This window comes from Mustela putorius, unplaced genomic scaffold, assembly GCF_011764305.1.
Source record: "Mustela putorius furo isolate JIRA1106 unplaced genomic scaffold, ASM1176430v1.1 tig00537255_pilon_pilon_pilon, whole genome shotgun sequence".
In the NCBI taxonomy this organism is placed as follows: domain Eukaryota; kingdom Metazoa; phylum Chordata; class Mammalia; order Carnivora; family Mustelidae; genus Mustela; species Mustela putorius.
This window is the reverse complement of record NW_025422394.1, coordinates 2,174,309-2,194,319: the sequence shown is the minus strand read 5'-3', so window position 1 is coordinate 2,194,319 and position 20,011 is coordinate 2,174,309. Positions and strand designations below refer to the sequence as shown.

The window sequence follows — 20,011 nt, the reverse complement described above, 5'->3', positions numbered from 1 at the left end:
AAATAAAAAAATTCTTTAAATGTCCATACTACCCAAAATACACAAATTTAATACAAAATACACAAACTTTATCCCTATCAAGACACCAACAGAATTTTTCCCACAACTAGAACAAATACTACTAAAATTTGTATGGAACCACAGAAAACTCTGAATAGCCAAAGAAATGTTGAAGAAGAACAAAACTGGAGGCATCACAATCCCAGATTTGAAGATAAACTACAAAGATATAGTAATCAAAATAGTATGGTATTGGCACAGAAAATAGACACACAGATCAAGAGAACAGAATGAAAAGCTCAGAAATAAACCTATAATTACATGCTCAATTAATCTTCAAAGGAGACAAAAATATGCAATCAGAAAAAGAGATTTCTTCAACAAATTGTGTTGGGAAAACTGGACAGCTACATGCAAAAGAAAGAAACTGGACCACTTTCCTACACCATACAAAAAAAAACAAACTCAAAATGAATTAAAGGCCTGAATGTGTGACCTGAAACCATATAAATTCTGGAAGAGAGCACAGGCAGTAATTTCTCTAGCATCAGCTGTAGCAACATTTTTCTAAATATATATCTTAAGGCTAGAGAAACAAAAGCAAAAATAAACTATGGGGACCACATCTAAATAAAAAGCTTCTGCACAGCAAGTGAAACAACAAACTAAAAGGAAACCTACTGAGTAGATATTGGCAAATGACATATTCTGTAAAGGTTAGTATTCAAAATATATAAAGAACTACAACTCAAGGCCAGAAAACACAAATAATCCAATTAAAAGACATGAACAGACATTTTTCCAAAAACACATCCAGATGGCCAAAAGACACATGAAAAGATGCTGAATGTCACTAGTCATCAGGGAAATACAAATCAAAACCCGCCTGAGTTATAACCTCAGATCTGTCAAGAATGGCTAAAATTAAAAACACAAGGAACAGGTGTTGGTAAGGATGTAGGGCAAAAAGACCCCTCATGTACTGTTGGTGGGAATGCAAACAGATGCAGCCATTGTAGAAAACAGTATGGAGTTTCCTCAAAAAATTAAAAAGAGAATTACATATGATCCAGTAATTCCACTCCTGGGTATTTACCCAGAGGATATGAAAACACTAATTCAAAAAGATATATGCACCACTCTGCTTAATATAACATTATTTACAAAAGCCAAATTATGGGAAGCAACCCAAGAGTCCCTTGATGGTAAAGAAGATGTGATTTACATATAGAATGAAATATTACTTGGCCATAAAAATGAAAGCTTGCCATTCGCAACAACATGGATGTAGCTAGTTAGCATAATGTTAAGTAAAATAAGTCAGTAAAAGAAAACAAATACTCTATGATTTCACTCATACATGGAATTTAAAAAGCAAAACAAAGGAGCAAAGGGGGAAAAAAAGAGACAAACCAAGAAACAGATTCTTAACTATAGAGAACAAACTGATGGTTACCAGAGGGGAGGTGGATGAGGGAAATGAGTGATATAGGAGCACTGAGTAATGTATAGTATGGTTGGATCACTATGTAACACACCTAAAACGAATATAATATTGTATGCTAATTATACTGGAATTACCGGGGGTGGGGGGGCATTCAAAGAAGAAAAACATGAGTTTCCAGATTTAAAGAACCCAATATATGCCCAGGACAAAAAAATGAAGAGAGTCACATCAAAAATATCTCTAAGAAATTTCTGAATACTAAGGAACATTGGAGGATCTGACAGGTTTAGAGAGAAGTATAGGTCACATCAAGAATCAGAGTGGCTTCTGGTATCTCAATTGTAGTACTATGAACTAAGATATAATGAAAAAATACCTTGAAAACTCTGGAGGAAAATTAAATTATATATAAAATTTTATATTTAGTCCATATCAATCAAGTATATACAGAGTGAAGGGAGTAGAAAAAGCCATTTTTCAGACATGCAAGATATGACTAAGAGTATTTCAAGGCTAAAAAAATTTTTAGGCTAAAAATATTTCGAGTTTGGAAGTAAACCAGGTCAAGTAAGTAAGCCCAAGAAAAACAAAACAAAAAAAATTACAAGAAAACAAAAAATGTTCAAAAAGGAATGATCATAGCTTACTCCATACCTCATTTATAAATACCAGTTACAAAGTTCTAAGTAGGTAAACCCTGAATATTGATCAATCCAAAAATTATGAAGTATTAGCAAGATAAGGGTATGGAAAGTATACAGGCAGATAGGGGAGATGTAGAAAAGACTAAGAAAGTCCCATGTTCTATATCATATTAACATATCTTAACATGATATCTAAAATGGAAAAAAAATAATTACATTAAATATAAATGGCTTAAATTCACCAGTTGAAAGAGATTGGCAGAGTGGATCAAAAAAATATGGTCCCACATACGTTTTTTACAAGAAATTCACTTCAAATTTAATGTAAACAGGTTTAAGTAAAAAGATAGAGAACGATATACCATGTGAACACGAGCCAAAGGAAAAATGAACTGGCTATATTAATATTAAATAAAGTAGACTTCAGGCAAATTAATTTACCATACATAGAGAAGGACATTTTATAATGATAAATTATAATGTCCTCCAGCAAGAAGACACAGCAATACTAAATGTGTACACACCAAACAATAGTGCTGCAAAATACATGATGCAAAACTAATAAAACTGAATGGAAAAAAGGAGGAACCTATGATTACAGTTGGAGACTTCAACACACCTCTCAGAAGAATTAATAGAAAAAATTTAATAGAACTAGACAGAAAAGTAGCAAAAAAAAAAAAGAGCTTGATGATACCATCAATTAAAATATAATTATATTTATAGAACACTACTCTCAACAACATCAAGATACACATTCTTTGTATATATTCTTCTTAAAGATTTATTTGAGAGAGAGAAAGAAAGGAGAGACAGGAAGAGAATCCTCAAGCAGACTTCCCACTGAGCATGGAGTCCATCAGGGCCTCAATCCCAGGACACTGAGATCATGATCTAAGCCAAAATCAAGAGTTGGATGCTTAATAGACTGGCACCATCCAGGTACCCCTACACATTTGCTTTTAAGTGACCACATAACATTTACCAAGATAGCCATATCTTTGGCTGCAAGATAAACCAACACATTTAAAATAATTTAAATTATATAGAGTATTTTATGACCATAGCACAGTCAAAGTAGAAATCAATAACAGATTGAAAATACAACATACTCAAATTTATGAGACACAAATAAGTGCACAGAAGGAAATCTATAGCCTTAGTGTTTATGTTAGTAAAGAGAAGAAGTCTCAAATTAAAAATCCTGAGTTTGGAGAGTGGAGAATCCAGAAAAAGAGCAAAATAAACCTAAAGCAAACTGAAGAAAGAGCAGAAATCATCTAAATTGAAAACAGAAAATAACAAAAAAATTAATGAAATAAAGAGCTGGTACTTTGAAAAGACCCTTAAACTGAAAAGCCTCTAGCAAGACTGGCAAAGACAAAAATAGAAGAGGCAAATTATTATCAAGAGAGGAACATGGAATATTGCTATAGGCCCTTTACAGACATCAAAAGAATAAGAGGCTATTAAGAACTGTCCTATAAACATAAATTTGACAATGTAGACAAAATGGACCAAATCCTTAAACAAAATACAAACTACCTCAACACTGAATACAACATAATTTAAATACCCTACAACTATTAAGGATATTGAATGTGTAAATTTACTCTCCACCCCCAAAAATAAATCCTTAAGCCCAGATGGTTTTACTGGAGAATTCTATCAAACATCAGAAAACAATTTCCACAAATTCCACAGAGTTTATTCCAGGAAAAAGAACAAGAGGAAATACTACTCAATTCATTTTGTAAAATTAGTATTATTCATACCAAAACTAGACCAATTAACAAAAACAAAAAACAAAAAACAAACAAAAAAAAAAACCCTGAAACTATAGATGAATATTCCTCATGAATTCAGAACTAAAAATCCTTAACAAAATATTAGCAAATAGAATTAAGTAATATAGAAAGCAAATTATAAACTGTGATTATTGTGGGGGATTATTCCAGGGATCCAAGGCTGGTTCAATACTCAAAATTTAGAGGCACCTGGGTGGCTCAGTGAATCAGGCCTCTGCCTTTGGCCTAGGTCATCATCTCAGGGTCCTGGGATCAAGCCCTGCATCGGACACTCTGCTTGGTGGGGAGCCTGCTTCCTCCCTTCTCTCTATCTGTCTCTCTGCCTACTTGTGGTTTCTCTCTCTCTGTCAAATAAATAAATAAAATCTTTTAAAAATATTCAAAATTAAATCAATATATATCAATATATATATCTATATATCAATATACTCTATCATATTACAAGCTAAAGAAGAAAAATCACATTTCAGCTAATGCGAAAAAAAAAGGATTTTGTATTAATCAACACCCATTCATTATAAACATTCTCAAAAAAACAGGAATAGAGACGCCTGGGTGGCTCAGTTTGTTAAGCAGCTGCCTTCGGCTCAGGTCATGATCCCAGTGTCCTGGGATCGAGTCCCACATAGGGCTCCTTGCTCGGCGGGGAGCCTGCTTCTCCCTCTGCCTCCGCTGCCACTTGGCCTGCCTGTGCTCACTCTCACTCTCGTGCTCTCTCTCTCTCTGGCAAATAAATAAAATCTTAAAAAAAAAAAAAAAAAAACAGGAATAGAAGAAAACTTTCTTAACTTGATAATGACACACAGCTAACATTATGTTCAATATTAAAAGAGAGAATGCTTTCCTGGAAGATCAGGAACAAGGTAAGCAAGCTTACTTTCACTGTATTCAATATAGTACTAGTTCTAGCCAGCACAACAGGAAAAAAAGAAGAAATAAAAGACATATAGATTGGAAAAGAGGAAACAAACCTGCTCTTGTTTGCTCTGTTCTATATAGAAAATCACAAGCAATGTATAAAAACAAAATTATCAGAATAGGTGAACTAGACCAGGTCACAGGATACAAGATAAACTTACGAGAAATCACTCACATTTCCATACTCTGGCAACAAACATAGGGACACCACAAATTTAAAAACAGATATAACACCATTTACAATTACTCAAAAATTAAATACTTAGATGTCAATCTGACCAATCAGGTACAAAACTTGCATGCTCAAAACTACAGAATGCTGACAAAGATATCTGAAAATATCTAAATAAGTGGAGAAACATTTGTGTTCATGAATTGAAAGATTCAACATCATAAAGATGTTAATTTTTCCTAGATTTATATATAAGTTTACAGAGATCCTTATCAAAACTCCAGCACAATTTTTTGTACACAGAGGCAAAATTATTCTAAAATTTCTATGGAAAAGCAAAAAGCAAAACAATTCTGAAAAAAAAAGAAAAGATAAAGTAGGAGGAACCAATCCACCCAATTTCAAAACTGTAGCTAGAGTAACAAAGACTAGGTTCTGTTGGTAAAGGGATAGACATATAGATGGGTCAGATGGAATAACCAACCTAGAAGGAGATCCATAAAAATATGCCCAACTGATTTTTGACAAGGGTGCAAAAATAACCTGGATAAAGACAGCCTTTTCATCAATGATGATGGAGCAATTGGGCATGCATTGGTGGGGGCAAGGGGGAGAACCTTGACCTAAGAGACATTTTGTAGAAAACCAAATCAAAATGGATCATGCATTTAAATGTGATAGTAAAACTATAAACTTTTGTGAAAAAAGAAAAGAAAATCTTCAGAATTTAGGACTAAGCGAAGTGTTCTGAGACTTGATATCAAAACAGAGTCCATAAAAGGGAAAATTGATAAATTAGACTTTATCAAAATTAAATAACTTTTTTTTGCAGAAGACCCTAAGAGGATGAAAAATAAGTTACAAAGTGGGGAAAAAATATTTACAAGCTACATGTCCAACAAAGGAATGTTGTATAAAACATACAAAGAACTCTCAAAACTCAGCAATAAAAAAACAAAAATCCAGCCTGAAAATGAGCAAAAGACACAATAATACATTTTACTGAAGAGGATATTCAGAGGGCAAATAGGCATATGAAAAGATGCTCAGCAAGTTAATATTTAGGGATATGCAAATTAAAATCACAATGAGATTTCACTATACACGTATTAGAATGGAAGAAACTTTTCCTTTGAAGATCAACTACTGGCAAAAATGTAGAGACTTTGGACAACCAATACATTGTTGATAAAAATGTAAAATGATATATTCACTCTAGAAAACAGTATGGCAATTTCATCACACACACAGAAACACACCCCACAACCCCAAAATTGCACCCTGGGATATTCATGCAGATAAGTGAAGACAGATCTATATACACAATAACCTGCACATGAATATTCACAAAAATTTTATTCATTTTACCCCAAATATTAAATAACTCAGATATCTTTCAATAGATGAATAAACAGCGGTATATCCACATAATAAACTACTACTGAGCAATAAAAAGGGATGAACTACTGATACATGGAAACAACCTCGATCAATATCTAGAGAATTAGGATGAGTAAAAATGGAACCCCAAAATGTTACATACTGTATGATTCCATTACCACAGCACTGTTGAAATGAGAAATTAATGGAAATGGGAAATAGATTAGTGGTTTCAGGGGTTAAATGGTGGATGGGGGCAGGTGGGCAGTAGTTTGGGCTATCAAAGAGCAACATGAAGGATCACTGTGATGGTGGAATGATCTTAACTGTATCAATGTCAATATCCTGGGTGCCATATTTTACTACAGTTTTACAAGTTATTATTAGAAGAAGCTAAAGAATACATTGTTCTCTTTGTATTTTTTATTTAAATATTTTAATTAATTAATTAATTTGTTTGTTTAACAGAGAGAGAGAATGCATGCACAAGTAGAGGGAGTGACAGACAGAGGGAGAGGGAGAAGCAGGTTCCCCGCTGAGGAGAGTGCCCAACATGAGACCTGATCCCAGGACCCTGGAATCATTACCTGAGCCAAGAAGAAGCTAAACTGACTGAGCCACCTAAGTACACCTCTCTTTGTATTATTTTTTTTTTTTAACTGCAGGTGAATTTACCATTATCTTAAAGTAAGAAGTTGTATTTTAAAATTTATAAAGGAAAAAGTAAGCTTGGACTGAACATTTTTTCTCTTCACCTTCAAACTCTTTGATTTATTCAAATACCTTTTTAGAATCCATCAAACAGCAATGGTAATTTAGTCATGAGAGATGGGTCTCTGAAGATTTTGGACTTTGTTGGAAAATATTGAAGACAATTATTGGTCTACTCATTTCTTGATGATTTATCGTGATTTGCCTTTACAAGTTAGAGCTACCACTTTTTGAAGTATTTTTATGAGCCAATTTGCTGTGCTAAGTAAGTACTTTTTATCTCAATAAAATCTACAATGGCCCTCTGAGATAGGTAAAAAGAAATGATTCTCTCCAAAGAAAATGATTGTCAAACAAAACCCAGAAGTCTTGAGCCAGAACATGAGCTCATGCTTTTTTTCCCCTCATTGTAACACACTGTCTCACAACCACTATATCATGGTGTTCCTTCTCCCTGAAATGCTGTTGTTCTCCTCCCAGAAAACTCCTACACATTTTTTTTTCCTTTTATCATCTGATTCAAATACAATTTCTTCTGTTGGGTCTTTCTTGACTGTCAGGCAGAATTCATCACTCTGTTCCTGCTGGATATTTTGTACATACCACTTTGCTTTCAAAGCACTTTGCACATTCTTAGGTCTGTCTGTCTTTTCCTAAAGACCTGAGATCCTATAAGGCAGGTACCTGGTCTCTTTCATTTTATTGTATTCCTGATATCCAAAGTAGTGTACACACACAAATCACAATAAATGTTTGTTACTTGAAAGAATAAATGGTGAGAACTACTTCACAAATTAGATGGTCTGGAATCCAGACTATATATGCATGAAGTACAAGGTCACAGAGAACATAAGAATTAGTGTTAATTGGGCTTGAAGTAGAGCTCACTCCCTAATGAGTGTGTTGAGTAATTTCCAGCTATGTTTATGGAATTTAGAATGAGATGGAATTAAACATTTACTGTCTAAGTCTATGTATTCCTGTAGGTCTGGCTCCCAAAAATATCTGTTGGATACTTAACCTTATTTGGTGTACCCCCTAAAAGCTTTCTGAGCATAAATATATGTTTATATATGTATTACAAATTAGTAGATAGTGTCACGTCATAGCTGTATTTAAACAGAATAAAATCCAAGATCATGTAGAAAAGGAACAAGTTGTACTCTACCCCATCCTCCCTTTGATGAGGGAAGTACAGTAAATATTTATCAGGCTAGATGGTTGACACAGAGGTGAATTAGGCAGTTCTTAAATCAAGGGTGGTGGGTGCCAGAAACTCCTAGGGGGGAAAAAATGGAGAGCAATCTAAAGTGCTCAGGTCTATATAAACAAAGAAGAGCAGACAACTTGGAAAGGTTGGAGCATGATCTCAACTAATAGTTTTGCTGGTTATTCCTAGATCATGCCTGTCACGTGCAGACCTCACTGGAATTTGACAACCACTGGTAAGAAATTCTTTTAGCAAAAGTATATAAATAAGAGAAGCTATAATCATAGGAATTTATTTGGTACCTACATATGTTAAGCATTCCCCAAAACATTGCTTTTGGATTGAAATATTCTCATTTTGCTACTCTCTAATTAGTAGAAGTATAGAGAACCAGAGAAGGCAGAGGCAATCTCAAAGGATAGCTATTACTGTCTACCTCAAATAAGCATATTCTCTAAAAAAAAAAAAAAAAAAAAGAGAGAGAGAGAGAATGCTTCTCAGCCACCTTCCATCAGGATCAACATCCATAAATTACTATTTTTGTAGAAACGGGGAGCCATGAATGATGCTAATTAGTTTCCTAACAGTCAGCCTTGAGACACTGATTTTTGACAGAATGTCAGACTAGATATTCTGATGGACTTTTTCACTACATAAAACATCTTTCAGAGTCATAATTACTATTATTCACATAAAATCAAAATTTTCTCGGAGGTCCAGCTACCAATACAGCAATCTAGGGCCAGCAAAACTGCAGAAAGGTGAGTGGGAGCCCAAGGACTACACTCTCCCCTCAAGGGGCTGAAGTGGTTCTAGGTCAGAGTTGTTCCCTGGACCCCAGCAGACAAAAATGTATTTTCTCCCTAGAAGAAAATATTTGTAACCACTCAAGCTCTTCAAAAATTGAATTAAAACCTAAAACACAATAAAAATAAAAGAAATGAAGATATTCTTTTTTTTTTTTTTTTTGTAAGATTTTATTTATTTATTTGTCAGAGAGTGAATGAGAGCGAGCACAGGCAGACAGAGTGGAAGGAAGAGTCAGAGGGATAAGCAGGCTCCCTGCGGAGCAAGGAGCCCGATGTGGGACTCGATCCCAGGACGCTGGGATCATGACCTGAGCCGAAGGCAGCCGCTTAACCAACTGAGCCACCCAGGCGTCCCGAAATGAAGATATTCTATGTTCATGGATAGGAAATATCAATATCATCAAGTTCCAAGGAGTATACTCAACAGTATCCCCTCTCCAAATTAATCTAGATTCAATCTAATTTCAGTCAAAATCATACAGGTTCCTCTTTGACCTTATTTGAGAAATAGGATTCTAAAATTCACATGGAAGAGCAAACACATAAGAATTAACAACATACTGATGAAGGAGAATTTGTGAAATCATTCCCTACCAAAGATGAAGACATATTGCAAAGCTATGGTCAATTAAGATACTGTGGTACAGATACCAAAATTAACATACTGGTAAAAAAAAACTCAATAAAGAGTCAAGAAATAGAATGACACATATATGAAAAATTGAAGTAGGGAAGCGGTGGTAACATTGCAGATACTAAAGAACGGATCAAGTTTTCAAAGATAATGCTGGGACAATAGGTTATCTAATGGGGGGCATGGACTGATCTCTTCTATATACCTTACACCACAATAAACTCCTGATGGATTCAAGACTTTAATACGAAACAAAAAACTTCAGATTCTTTAGAAGAAAAATTACAAAAATCATTTTAGAAACTTCACAGTGAAGAAGTGTTTTTAATATGATCTAAAAGTACTAATCATAAGACAAGACTGATAACTATAATTATCTTATATACTTGAGTACATCAAAAGACGTTATAAAGAGCATGAAAAGATAACCCATAAGCTAGGAGAAGAGACACATGATACATGTAACTGACAGAAGATTGGTATTCCAAAGAGCTACCTATGAAAAAGAAAGAAAAATGTGTAGATTGATGGACAAAAGACAAAGTTATTTCAAAAAGAAAGCAAATTACAAATAAGCACAAAAAACTTACCCTCATTAGCTTTTCAGGAAATACGTTTAAGATCTCAATGAGATACCATTTTAGAAGCATTAGCTTGGAAAAAATTAAGACCTGATCAAATTTTTACAAGAAATAATTGTAACAACCTTGGAAACTAGTAGGGCAGGATCTCATAAATTTGAATACTTGCCTAGGAGACAAGAATAAAAACGTCATAGCATTATTGTTCAAAGGAGTATTTTTGTTGACAAAAACACCCAGCACCCTGAAACTCCACTGATAGAAAAATGAATGAATGTATTGAGATGTTTTGCATAGATTATGATTTGGCAGAAAATGAATTAACTCCTGTTATATGAAACAAAGCAGAAGAATCTTGGAAATACTGAGTAAAAAGAGCTACTTTCTGAAGACAGCACAAATACCAGAAAAAAATTTTGCATTACTTAAGAACAAACAAAACTAAATGTAGTGTCAGAGATACGTATGATTCTGTGACAATTTTTTTTTAAGTTTTTAAAAGAGGTAATGCTAAAATGAAGAAAACACTCTGGTAAATTGTACTTTTTAATAGGTAAAATACAGTTGTCTATGTTCTGTTTATATCAAATGTTTCAAAATACAAGTAGTATCAAGATCTTACATGTTCAACTAAGACTTTAAATCAAGTGTTTTTATTATTCTGATTTACAATCATACCTCACTTTACTTGTGCTTTGCTTTATCTGATCTCTTATGTTTCAAATACCACATTTGTTTTTGTTTTTGCAAATTGAAGATTTGTGACAACCCTGCATTGAGCAAGCCTATCAGCACCATTTCACTAACAGAATATGCTCACTTGAGGTCTCTGTGTCACATTTGGTAATTCTCACAGTCTGTCTGTCAAAAAAATAAAATCTTTTCAAAAAAAGTTATAAGTTTTTAGTCAAAAATATGATTAGAGCCATTCCTTTGTGTGAAGACAATTTAAGGTTGAATTTTTCGATGATTTTTTTAGAAGATTTAATTTATTTATTTATTTGACAAAGATCACAAGTAGGCAGAGAGGCAGGCAGAGAGAGAGGAGGAAGCAGGCTCCCTGCCGAGCAGAGACCCGGATTCGGGGCTCTATCCCAGGATGCTGGGATCATGACCTGAGCCAAAGGGAGAAGCTTAACCCACAGAGCCACCCAGGTGCCCCTAAATAAAAATCTTAAAAAAAAAAAAGTTAGAAATGATTGAACTCAGTGAGGAAGGCATGTCAAAAGCTGAAATAGGCCAAAAACTAGGCCTCTTGCATCAAACAGCCAAACTGTGAATACAGGGGACAACTTGAAGAAAATTAAAAGAGCTACTCCAGGGAACACACTAATGATAAAAAAGTAATACAGACTTATTGCTGATATGAAGACAATTTGAGTGGTCTGGGTAAAAGATGAAACCAGCCACAACATCCCCGCAAGCCAAAACCTAATCCAGAGCAAGGCTCTCTCTCTCTTCAGTTCTATGAAGGCTGAGAGAGGGGAGGAAGCCGCAGAAGACTACTTTGAAGTTTAAGGAAAGACGCCATCTCTGTGACATAAAAGTGCCAGGTGAAGCAGCAGGTGCTGATGTAGAAGCTGCAGCGAGTTACCAAGGGATCTAGCTAGGATAATGAATGAAGGTGGCTACACCAAACAACAGATTTGTACTGTAGACAAAAACAGTCTTTTTATTGGAAGAACACGCCACCTAGGACTTTCCTGGCTAGAGAAAAGAAGTCAATGCAGGCTTCAAAGCTTCAAAGGTCAGGCTGACACTTACCAGGGGCTAATGTAGCCGGTGACCTTAAGTTGAAGCCAATGTTCACCGGCCATGCCAAAAATCCTAAGACCCTTAAGAATTATACGACATCTGTTCTGCCTGTGCTCTGTAAGCGAAACAGCAAAGCCTGGGTGATGACACATTTGTTTATAACATAATTTCCTGTGTATTTAAGCCCATGGTTGAGACCTATTCAGAAAAAAGATTCCTTTCAATGTATTTGTGCTCATTGACATGCATCTGGTCATCCGAGCACTCCAACTGAGATGCACAGTGAAATTCATGTTGTTCTCATGCTTGTTAACACTACATCAGGCTGCAACTTATGCATTGAGGAGTAATTCTGACCTTCTTAAAATTAAAGAAATGTATTTCATAAGACTATACCTGCCATAGTACTGATTCCTCTGGTGGATCTGGGCAAAGTGAATTGGAAACCTTCCAGAAAGTATTCACCATGGTAGAGGCCATGAACAACTTCCATGACTCCAGGCAAGAGCTCAAAATATCAACATCCACATGAGTGTGGAAGAAGTTAGTTCCAACCCTCATGGATGACTTTGAGGGGTTTAAGACTTCAATGGATCAAGTCCTGCAGATGTGGTAGAAACAGGAAGAGCATTAGAAGTGGAAATGGAGCCTGAAGATGAGACTGAACTGCTGCCATCTCATGATAAAACTAATGGATGAGGAGTTGCACCTTATAGCTGAGCAAAGAAAATGGTTTCCTGAGCTGGAATCTACCAGTGCTGTGAAGACTGCTGAAATGACCACGAATGACTTAGAGTAGTCCATAAACTTAGTTGGTACTACATAAATTCAGCAGCAGAGTTTGAGAGGACTGACGCTGAATTCGAAAGAAGTCCTACCATGAGTAAAACGCTATCAACAGCATCATAGGCTACAGAGAAATCCTTTTAAAAAGGAAGAAACAATCAATGTGGCAAACTTCATTATTGTCTTATTTGAAGAAATTGGTCATGACTGCCCCATTCTCCAGCAACCACCACCCTGATCACTCAGCAGCCATCAACATCGAGGTAAGATTCTCCACCAGCAAAAAGATTAGGAATAGCTGAAAGCTCAGAGGATGGTTAGCATTTTTTAGCAATAAAGTATTTTTTTTAAAGACATATTTATTCAGCGTCATGATCAGACTATTACATTTAGCAATCAACAGCATGGGTGCAAAAAAAAAAAATCTACATTAAAACCCTTTGTTGGAATGCTTTACACTTTCCACAGAACAGAAACTAAAATAACCTGTTATACAATTAGTCACAAATACAGTCCTCGAGTTTTTTTGCCCATACACATGAGTATTGTCTAAAATATGTCTTCTTTGTAGCAGCTAGGCCCTGCCACCACTGTGCTTGGCTGAGTTCACAAATCTGTTGTAACCTGTAGCTTCCCTGTCACGTCTCTGGCTCTCCTCTCCTGCTAAGCTTTGTTTCCTGGCAGTAATTAAAACCTTCTGCCACTGCCATAGCTGCTGCTGCTGCTGGAACCACCATAGCCACCTTGGTTTCGTGGTTTGGCGAAGTATTGGCCTCCACCACCATAAGGGCCAGAGCATCTGCCTCCAAAATTGCCTCCTTTCGTGGGTCCAATATTTGAGGATTGATTGTTGTAATTGCCAAAATCATTATAGCTTCCGCCACCTCCAAAGTTGCTTCCACTACCACCGCCACAGCCACCTCCACTACCACTGCCATAGCCGCCTCCACCTCCTCCGTGGTTATAGCTGTCATAGCTGCCACTCCCGCCATAGCCACTGCCCTGGTTTCCATAACCCTGTCCACCACTTCCATAGCCTCTGCTTCCTCCAGAGTAACCAGGGCCGCCTCCTCCATAACCACCATCATTACCAAATCCGTTATAGCCATTCCCACTGCCACCATATCCACCACCACCTCGACTGCCACCAAAGCCACCTCGACCACTGAAGTTTCCTCAGCGATCAAAGTTGTCATTCCCACCAAAACCACCTCCACGACCACCACCAAAGTTTCCAGAACCACTTCGACCTCTTTGGCTGGATGAAGCACTAGCCATCTCTTGCTTAGAGAGCGCTTTCCTTACTTCACAGTTGTGGCCATTCACAGTATGGTATTTTTGAACAATCTTGTCTACAGAACCATGGTCATCAAATGTTACAAAAGCAAAACCCCTCTTTTTGCCACTGCCTCGGTCAGTCATGATCTCAATCATTTCGATTTTCCCATACTGTTCGAAATAATCTCTTAGATGATGTTTTTCAGTGTCTTCTTTAATGCCACCAACAAAAATCTTTTTCACAGTTAAGTGGGCACCAGGTCTTTGAGAATCTTCTCTTGAGACAGCCCTCTTTGGTTCCACAACTCTTCCATCCACCTTGTGTGGCCTTGCATTCATGGCTGCATCCACCTCCTCCACAGTGGCATATGTGACAAATCCAAAGCCTCTGGAGCACTTGGTGTTCAGATCTCTCATTACCACACAGTCCGTAAGTGTTCCCCATTGCTCAAAATGGCTCCTCAGACTCTCATCGGTTGTTTCAAAGCTCAGACCTCCGATGAAGAGTTTCCGCAGCTGTTCAGGCTCTTTGGGAGACTCTGACTTAGACATGACGGCGGTGGGAGGGGAGACTTTAACGATGCTTACTCGGCGGCGTCCACGGGCAGAAAGCAACAATAAAGTATTTTTAAATTAAGGTATATACATTGGTTTTTAGACATAATGCTATTACATACTTAAGAGACCATGGTACAGTATAAACATGACTTTGTATGAACTGGGAAAATAAAGTTTTATCTGACTCATGTTATTGCAGTATTTGTTTTACTGTGGGGTATGGAACCAAAGCCACAGTATCACTGAGATGTGCTGTACTATAACACTTTGTTTCCAAATAGCAGCAGCAGATAGTAAAACACCAGATTAGGAGTCAGGAGACATGTGTCCAAATACACTTAATCAATGAACTAGCTCTGTGAATTTGGCTAAGAAATTTCTGAGTCCCTGTTTCCTATCTAAAAAATGAAGATTAAAATAAAAATCTATCCTGCCAACTTCACAAGCCTATTAAAAGAGGTAGTACAATAGTGATTCGAAGATTGTTTCGTGTGAAGGTGCTACTGTGATGTTAGTAAGTAAAGGTCATCGCCCACATGTTGGGGCAAAATTTTGATCTGCGGTACTGTGGAAAGAGAAGGAACAGCAAATGGGAGGAACGTCTCCAGAGAGCAGCAGCTGGAAATGCACTCTCATTAAAAGGTGATGACTATGGTCTTTGAGGAAACACTGCAAAAAGAAAGGACAAAGTTTTCTTTGTTCTAATTTAAGTGTGGAATGTTCAAAATTTTGAAAATGTTACTATAACTGGAAAGAAGAATGGCAGCATGTGTTGAAAAATGAGCTCTGAATCAAGGGTTAGACTCATAGTTTAAACTCCGCTTTCTCACTAATCAGCTTTGATCATGAAGAAGTCACTTAATCTCTTGAGTCTCATATTCTCCATCTGTAAAATGTAGCTGAATTTAGAACACTGATGTTTTTCTCCAACTCTGTTTCATTGCGAGGTTATGGAGAAACTTCTTCGACAATGAGCTGAAATATGCAGTAAAAACAGGAGACGTTACAAACGTTACCTTGAATGTTTGGCTTTTATCATTTCCTAAGTGGCTTTACACGCATCGCCTCCCTTCATAAGTCCTTGAAATGTCAATATTGAAAGGGATGTTAAGTGGTGTGCTGATTATCCTTTTGCTGATGTGTTTCTCTTCAAAATCAATACTAAAAGTACCATCAATCTATATTTGAATTCCAGTGACATGAAATGAGTCCACAAAAAAGCCCAGTCTCATTTTGAGAATTTATGATTAGTAGAAATTTCCTCAAAAGAATTCTACCTAATAGTGATGTTAACAACTATCCAGAGGCACTCAGGCAAAAGTTTCTTGTAGATTATCTCATGTGATTCTCAAATCAGCCTATGACCAAGGCATCATTACTGCCATTTTACACGCCATACTTCTTCAAGCTCCCATCCCACTAGAAGTCTGGATCCTGAGCTCAGGCTCAAGGCCCTTGTGTTCTACCAGTATAACTTATTTTCAAGCCAGTGTACACTTTTTAAAAATTAATAAAACTTTCTTTTGTAGACCAGATTTTAAATTATGGAAAAATTGAGCAGAAAGTACAAGAGAGTTCCTGTATACCTTTTGCCCTCTGTCCTCTCCAGTTTCTGCTACTATTAACATCTTGCATTAGTGTAAAACATTTGTTATAATTGAGGAACCATATCAAAGTGTTATTATTAAAGTTTATAATTTACATTAGGGCTCACTCTTGGTGTTGTACATTTGATGGGTTTTGACAAAGATACTACAATGTGTGTTCCCCATTGTAGCACTGTGGAGAATAGCTCCCATTGCCTTATCAATCTCCTGTGCTCCTGAACCCTTGGCAATCCCTGATCATTTTACGGTCTCCATAGTTTTGCCTTTTCCAGAATGTTGTATAGTTAGAAACATATGCTAGCCTTTTCATAATGCCTTCTTTCACTTAATTATATGCCTTTAAGTTCCCTTCATGTCTTTTCATAGTTTCACAGCTTGTTTGCTTTTATTAATAACTAATATTCCACTGTATGGATGTACCACAGTTTTTTTAAATATATTCACCTATTCAAAGATAATTTGGTTGTTTCCAAATTTTGGCAATTATGAATAAAGCTGTCATAAAAGCGCACACACAGGTTTTGGTGTAAGCAAAAAGGTATTTTTAGATTTTTTCCAGCTTTATGGAAATATACTTGACATAAACATTGTGTAAGTTCAAGGTGTACAACCTGGTGATTTTATATTCACATTGCAAAATGATTACCAAATAAGAGGAGTTATCACAACCATTACCTCACATACTTACCCTTTGTGTGTCACTGTGGTAAACAAATTTAAGTTCTACAACCAGCAACTTCCAAATATACTATCCAGCACTGTTAACGACAGTCACCATGCTGTCCATTGGGTCCCCAGAACTTACTTGTCTTATAACTGGAAGTTTGCCTCCTTTGACCAACATCTCATTTCACCCTTCCCTCAGCAAGTACCATTCTATGCTGTTTCTATTAGTTTGGCCCCTTTAGATTCCACATATAAGTGAGATGATTCAGCAACTGTCTTTCTCTTATTTCACTTAGCATAACACCTTTAAGATTCATCCACGTTGTTGTAAATGATAGATTGTTTCTTCTCTTTTATATATACACAATAGAATATTATTTAGCCATATTTTTGTCCTTAGCCATTCATCTGTCCATGGACGTGGGTTGTTTCACATCCTGGCTATTATGAATAATGTTGCAGTAAACATAGGGGTACAGAGAGTTCTTCAAGATAGTGGTTTTATTTCCTTCAGATATATAGCCAGAAGTGGGATCGTTGGGTCATACAGTAATTTTGTTCTTTACTTTTTGAGGAACTCCATACAGATTTCCACAGTGGCTACACCAATTTGTATTTTCCCCAACAGTGCATAAGGTTCCCTTTTCTCCACATCCTCACCCACACATGTTATTTCTGGTCTTTATAATAGCCATTCTAACAGGTAGGGGGATATTTTACTGTGGTTTCATTTGCCTTCCTGTTAAGTGATGCTGAACACCCTTTCACTTATTTGCTGCCATTTGTGTATCAGATAAAAGTATCTGTTTGGGTCCTTCACCCATGGTTAACCAGGATTTTATGGGCATTTGATAGTGAGCTGTGTGGCTTCCTTGTTTATTTTCAACATTAACCCCCTTATCAGATATATATACTTTGAAAAGATTCTTTAATCCATAAATTGCCTTTTCATTTTGTTAATTGTTTCTTTTGCTGTACAGAAGCTTTTCAATTTGACACAGTCCCATTTGTTTACTTTTGCTTTTGTTTCCCATACTATCCAAAAAATTGTTGCCACGACCAGTGGTTAAGAGGCCTTTTTTCCTATGTGTTCCTTTATGAGTTTTAGGGTTGCAAAAGTCTTACATTTAAGTCTTTAATCCATTTCAAGTTAATTTTTGCATGTGATATAAGACAGGGATCCAAGTTCACTCTTTTGCTCATGAATATCCAGTTTCCCCAACACTTCAAGCTTCTTACATGCTGGACTGGAAACCAGAAGTCCAGTGTACAGTTTTTAAAATACAAGCAATTTCTCAATGAAATGGGCCTATTTTTAAATAAAATAGATGTTTCTTTAAAGTATGCTTAGGTAAACTTGACACCTTCCACATTATCTTTTTCATTTGCCTTCATTGCCATTTTTTTAAATTAATGAATACAGAGTTAACGTTTTCTTTAAAGTATTTTTAAAAGAAATCATGTTTATAATTTCACCATTTGTCAGAAATATGCATTTTGTTGCATATTGTTTCAGGATATACCTAGTTTTCTCCTTTCTCTTCCCTCTTTCCCTCCCTGATTCATTTTTCCTTTCCTCCCACCTATATATTTAAAATTCTCACTGCTTCACATATATATGAGTATATCTATATATATGTGTGTGTATTTATATATTAAATATAGATATATGTAATATAATTTTAATCTAATACATATAGTAACAAGTTTAATATGTAATTATATATCATATGTATTACTATATACATAAATCATCTAATTCTATCTATATCAATACCTATAATTTCTATTTAATCCCAGATTGGATGGCATCCACTCTTCCCTGGGAGTCTGCTCTAAAGTTTCCAATTGCTCAGACCGTATTCACCATAACTACCAAAGATCATGCCTCTGAGAAACTGATGCATACTATTTTCTCTGGTGTTTCTCCTGCTAGTTTTTCCTCCCTTCAGTTCAGAAAGGGAGAAAGAGAATATAATGCATTCATACAATGGCTACTCTTTCAAACATCATGAACCTGTGGCTTGTCCTTTTTCCAGAAAGGTAACCATCTTTTTTAATTTTTCCATTATTGCCTTTATTGAGGTTCTCTTCTTTTACTCATGAAAAAAATGTTTCCCAATAGTCCCCTTTTTGATCAAACAATTTGCAAATTATTTGTGTAAAAAATACGGATTTTTAACATATACATAATTGTTAAAAATAAAAGGCAGTAAATGTAAAAATTGAGGTATTTTAGAAAATTCATCAAACCAATTTTATTCTCAATGAATCATGTTGCTTTCATTGAAAGTCAAATCTATAGTTTCATTTCCATTAAAATGGCTGTGTGGGGTGCCTAGCTGGCTCAGGAAATAGAACATGCAACTCTGGATCTCAGAGATGTACATTTGAGCCCCACAGTGGGTGCAAAGATTGTTCAAAAATAAAATCTCAAAAAAAAATTTTAAATGGCTCTGAGATATATATGCATATACATATTTATTTTACTAGAATATTTATGACTTACTGAAATTTGACCTTTATCACTACTATAGTAGTTGTTGAGTGGTACTCCCACCCAAATTCAGCAGAATAATTCAATGAATAGCATTAAGCTTCTATCTTTACCAATAAACCCCATAATAAGACATCACTGGTATTACACCTTGAATCCCCATCACCTCAAAATGAAGTAAAAAGGAAAGCTAAGTATTACTAATTTTGTCACAGTAGATAAGCTACTTTCATCTTTATGAAAGTAACACGTTCATCTTTTTCATTTTTGGTATTAAAGGTAAAGTAAGCAAGAATTACATCTGAAGTGCCTGGAAATACTTGAACTTCAGTCCAAGTACTCAATAACCAGAAGTGACAGAATCCATTTCCAAACTCTTCACTGCAGTAGGCATAGCGTGAAAACCTAACTCTTTCACATAAATGAAATAAGAAATAAGAACACCTTGAAAAATTATGGCTGGTGCTTTCTTCTACTGAGAATTTTCAACTTTTAGACTGAAAAAAAAAAAAAAAAAAGTTCCAGCCTTCCAATGAAGTCTGAATCATTT

The 20,011-nt window shown here is 35.8% G+C and overlaps 1 pseudogene; it reads right to left on the bottom strand.

Moving 5' to 3' along the window:
• Positions 1–13,480: 13,480 nt before the first annotated feature.
• Positions 13,481–14,757, bottom strand: LOC101690002 (annotated as a pseudogene).
• Positions 14,758–20,011: the final 5,254 nt, after the last annotated feature.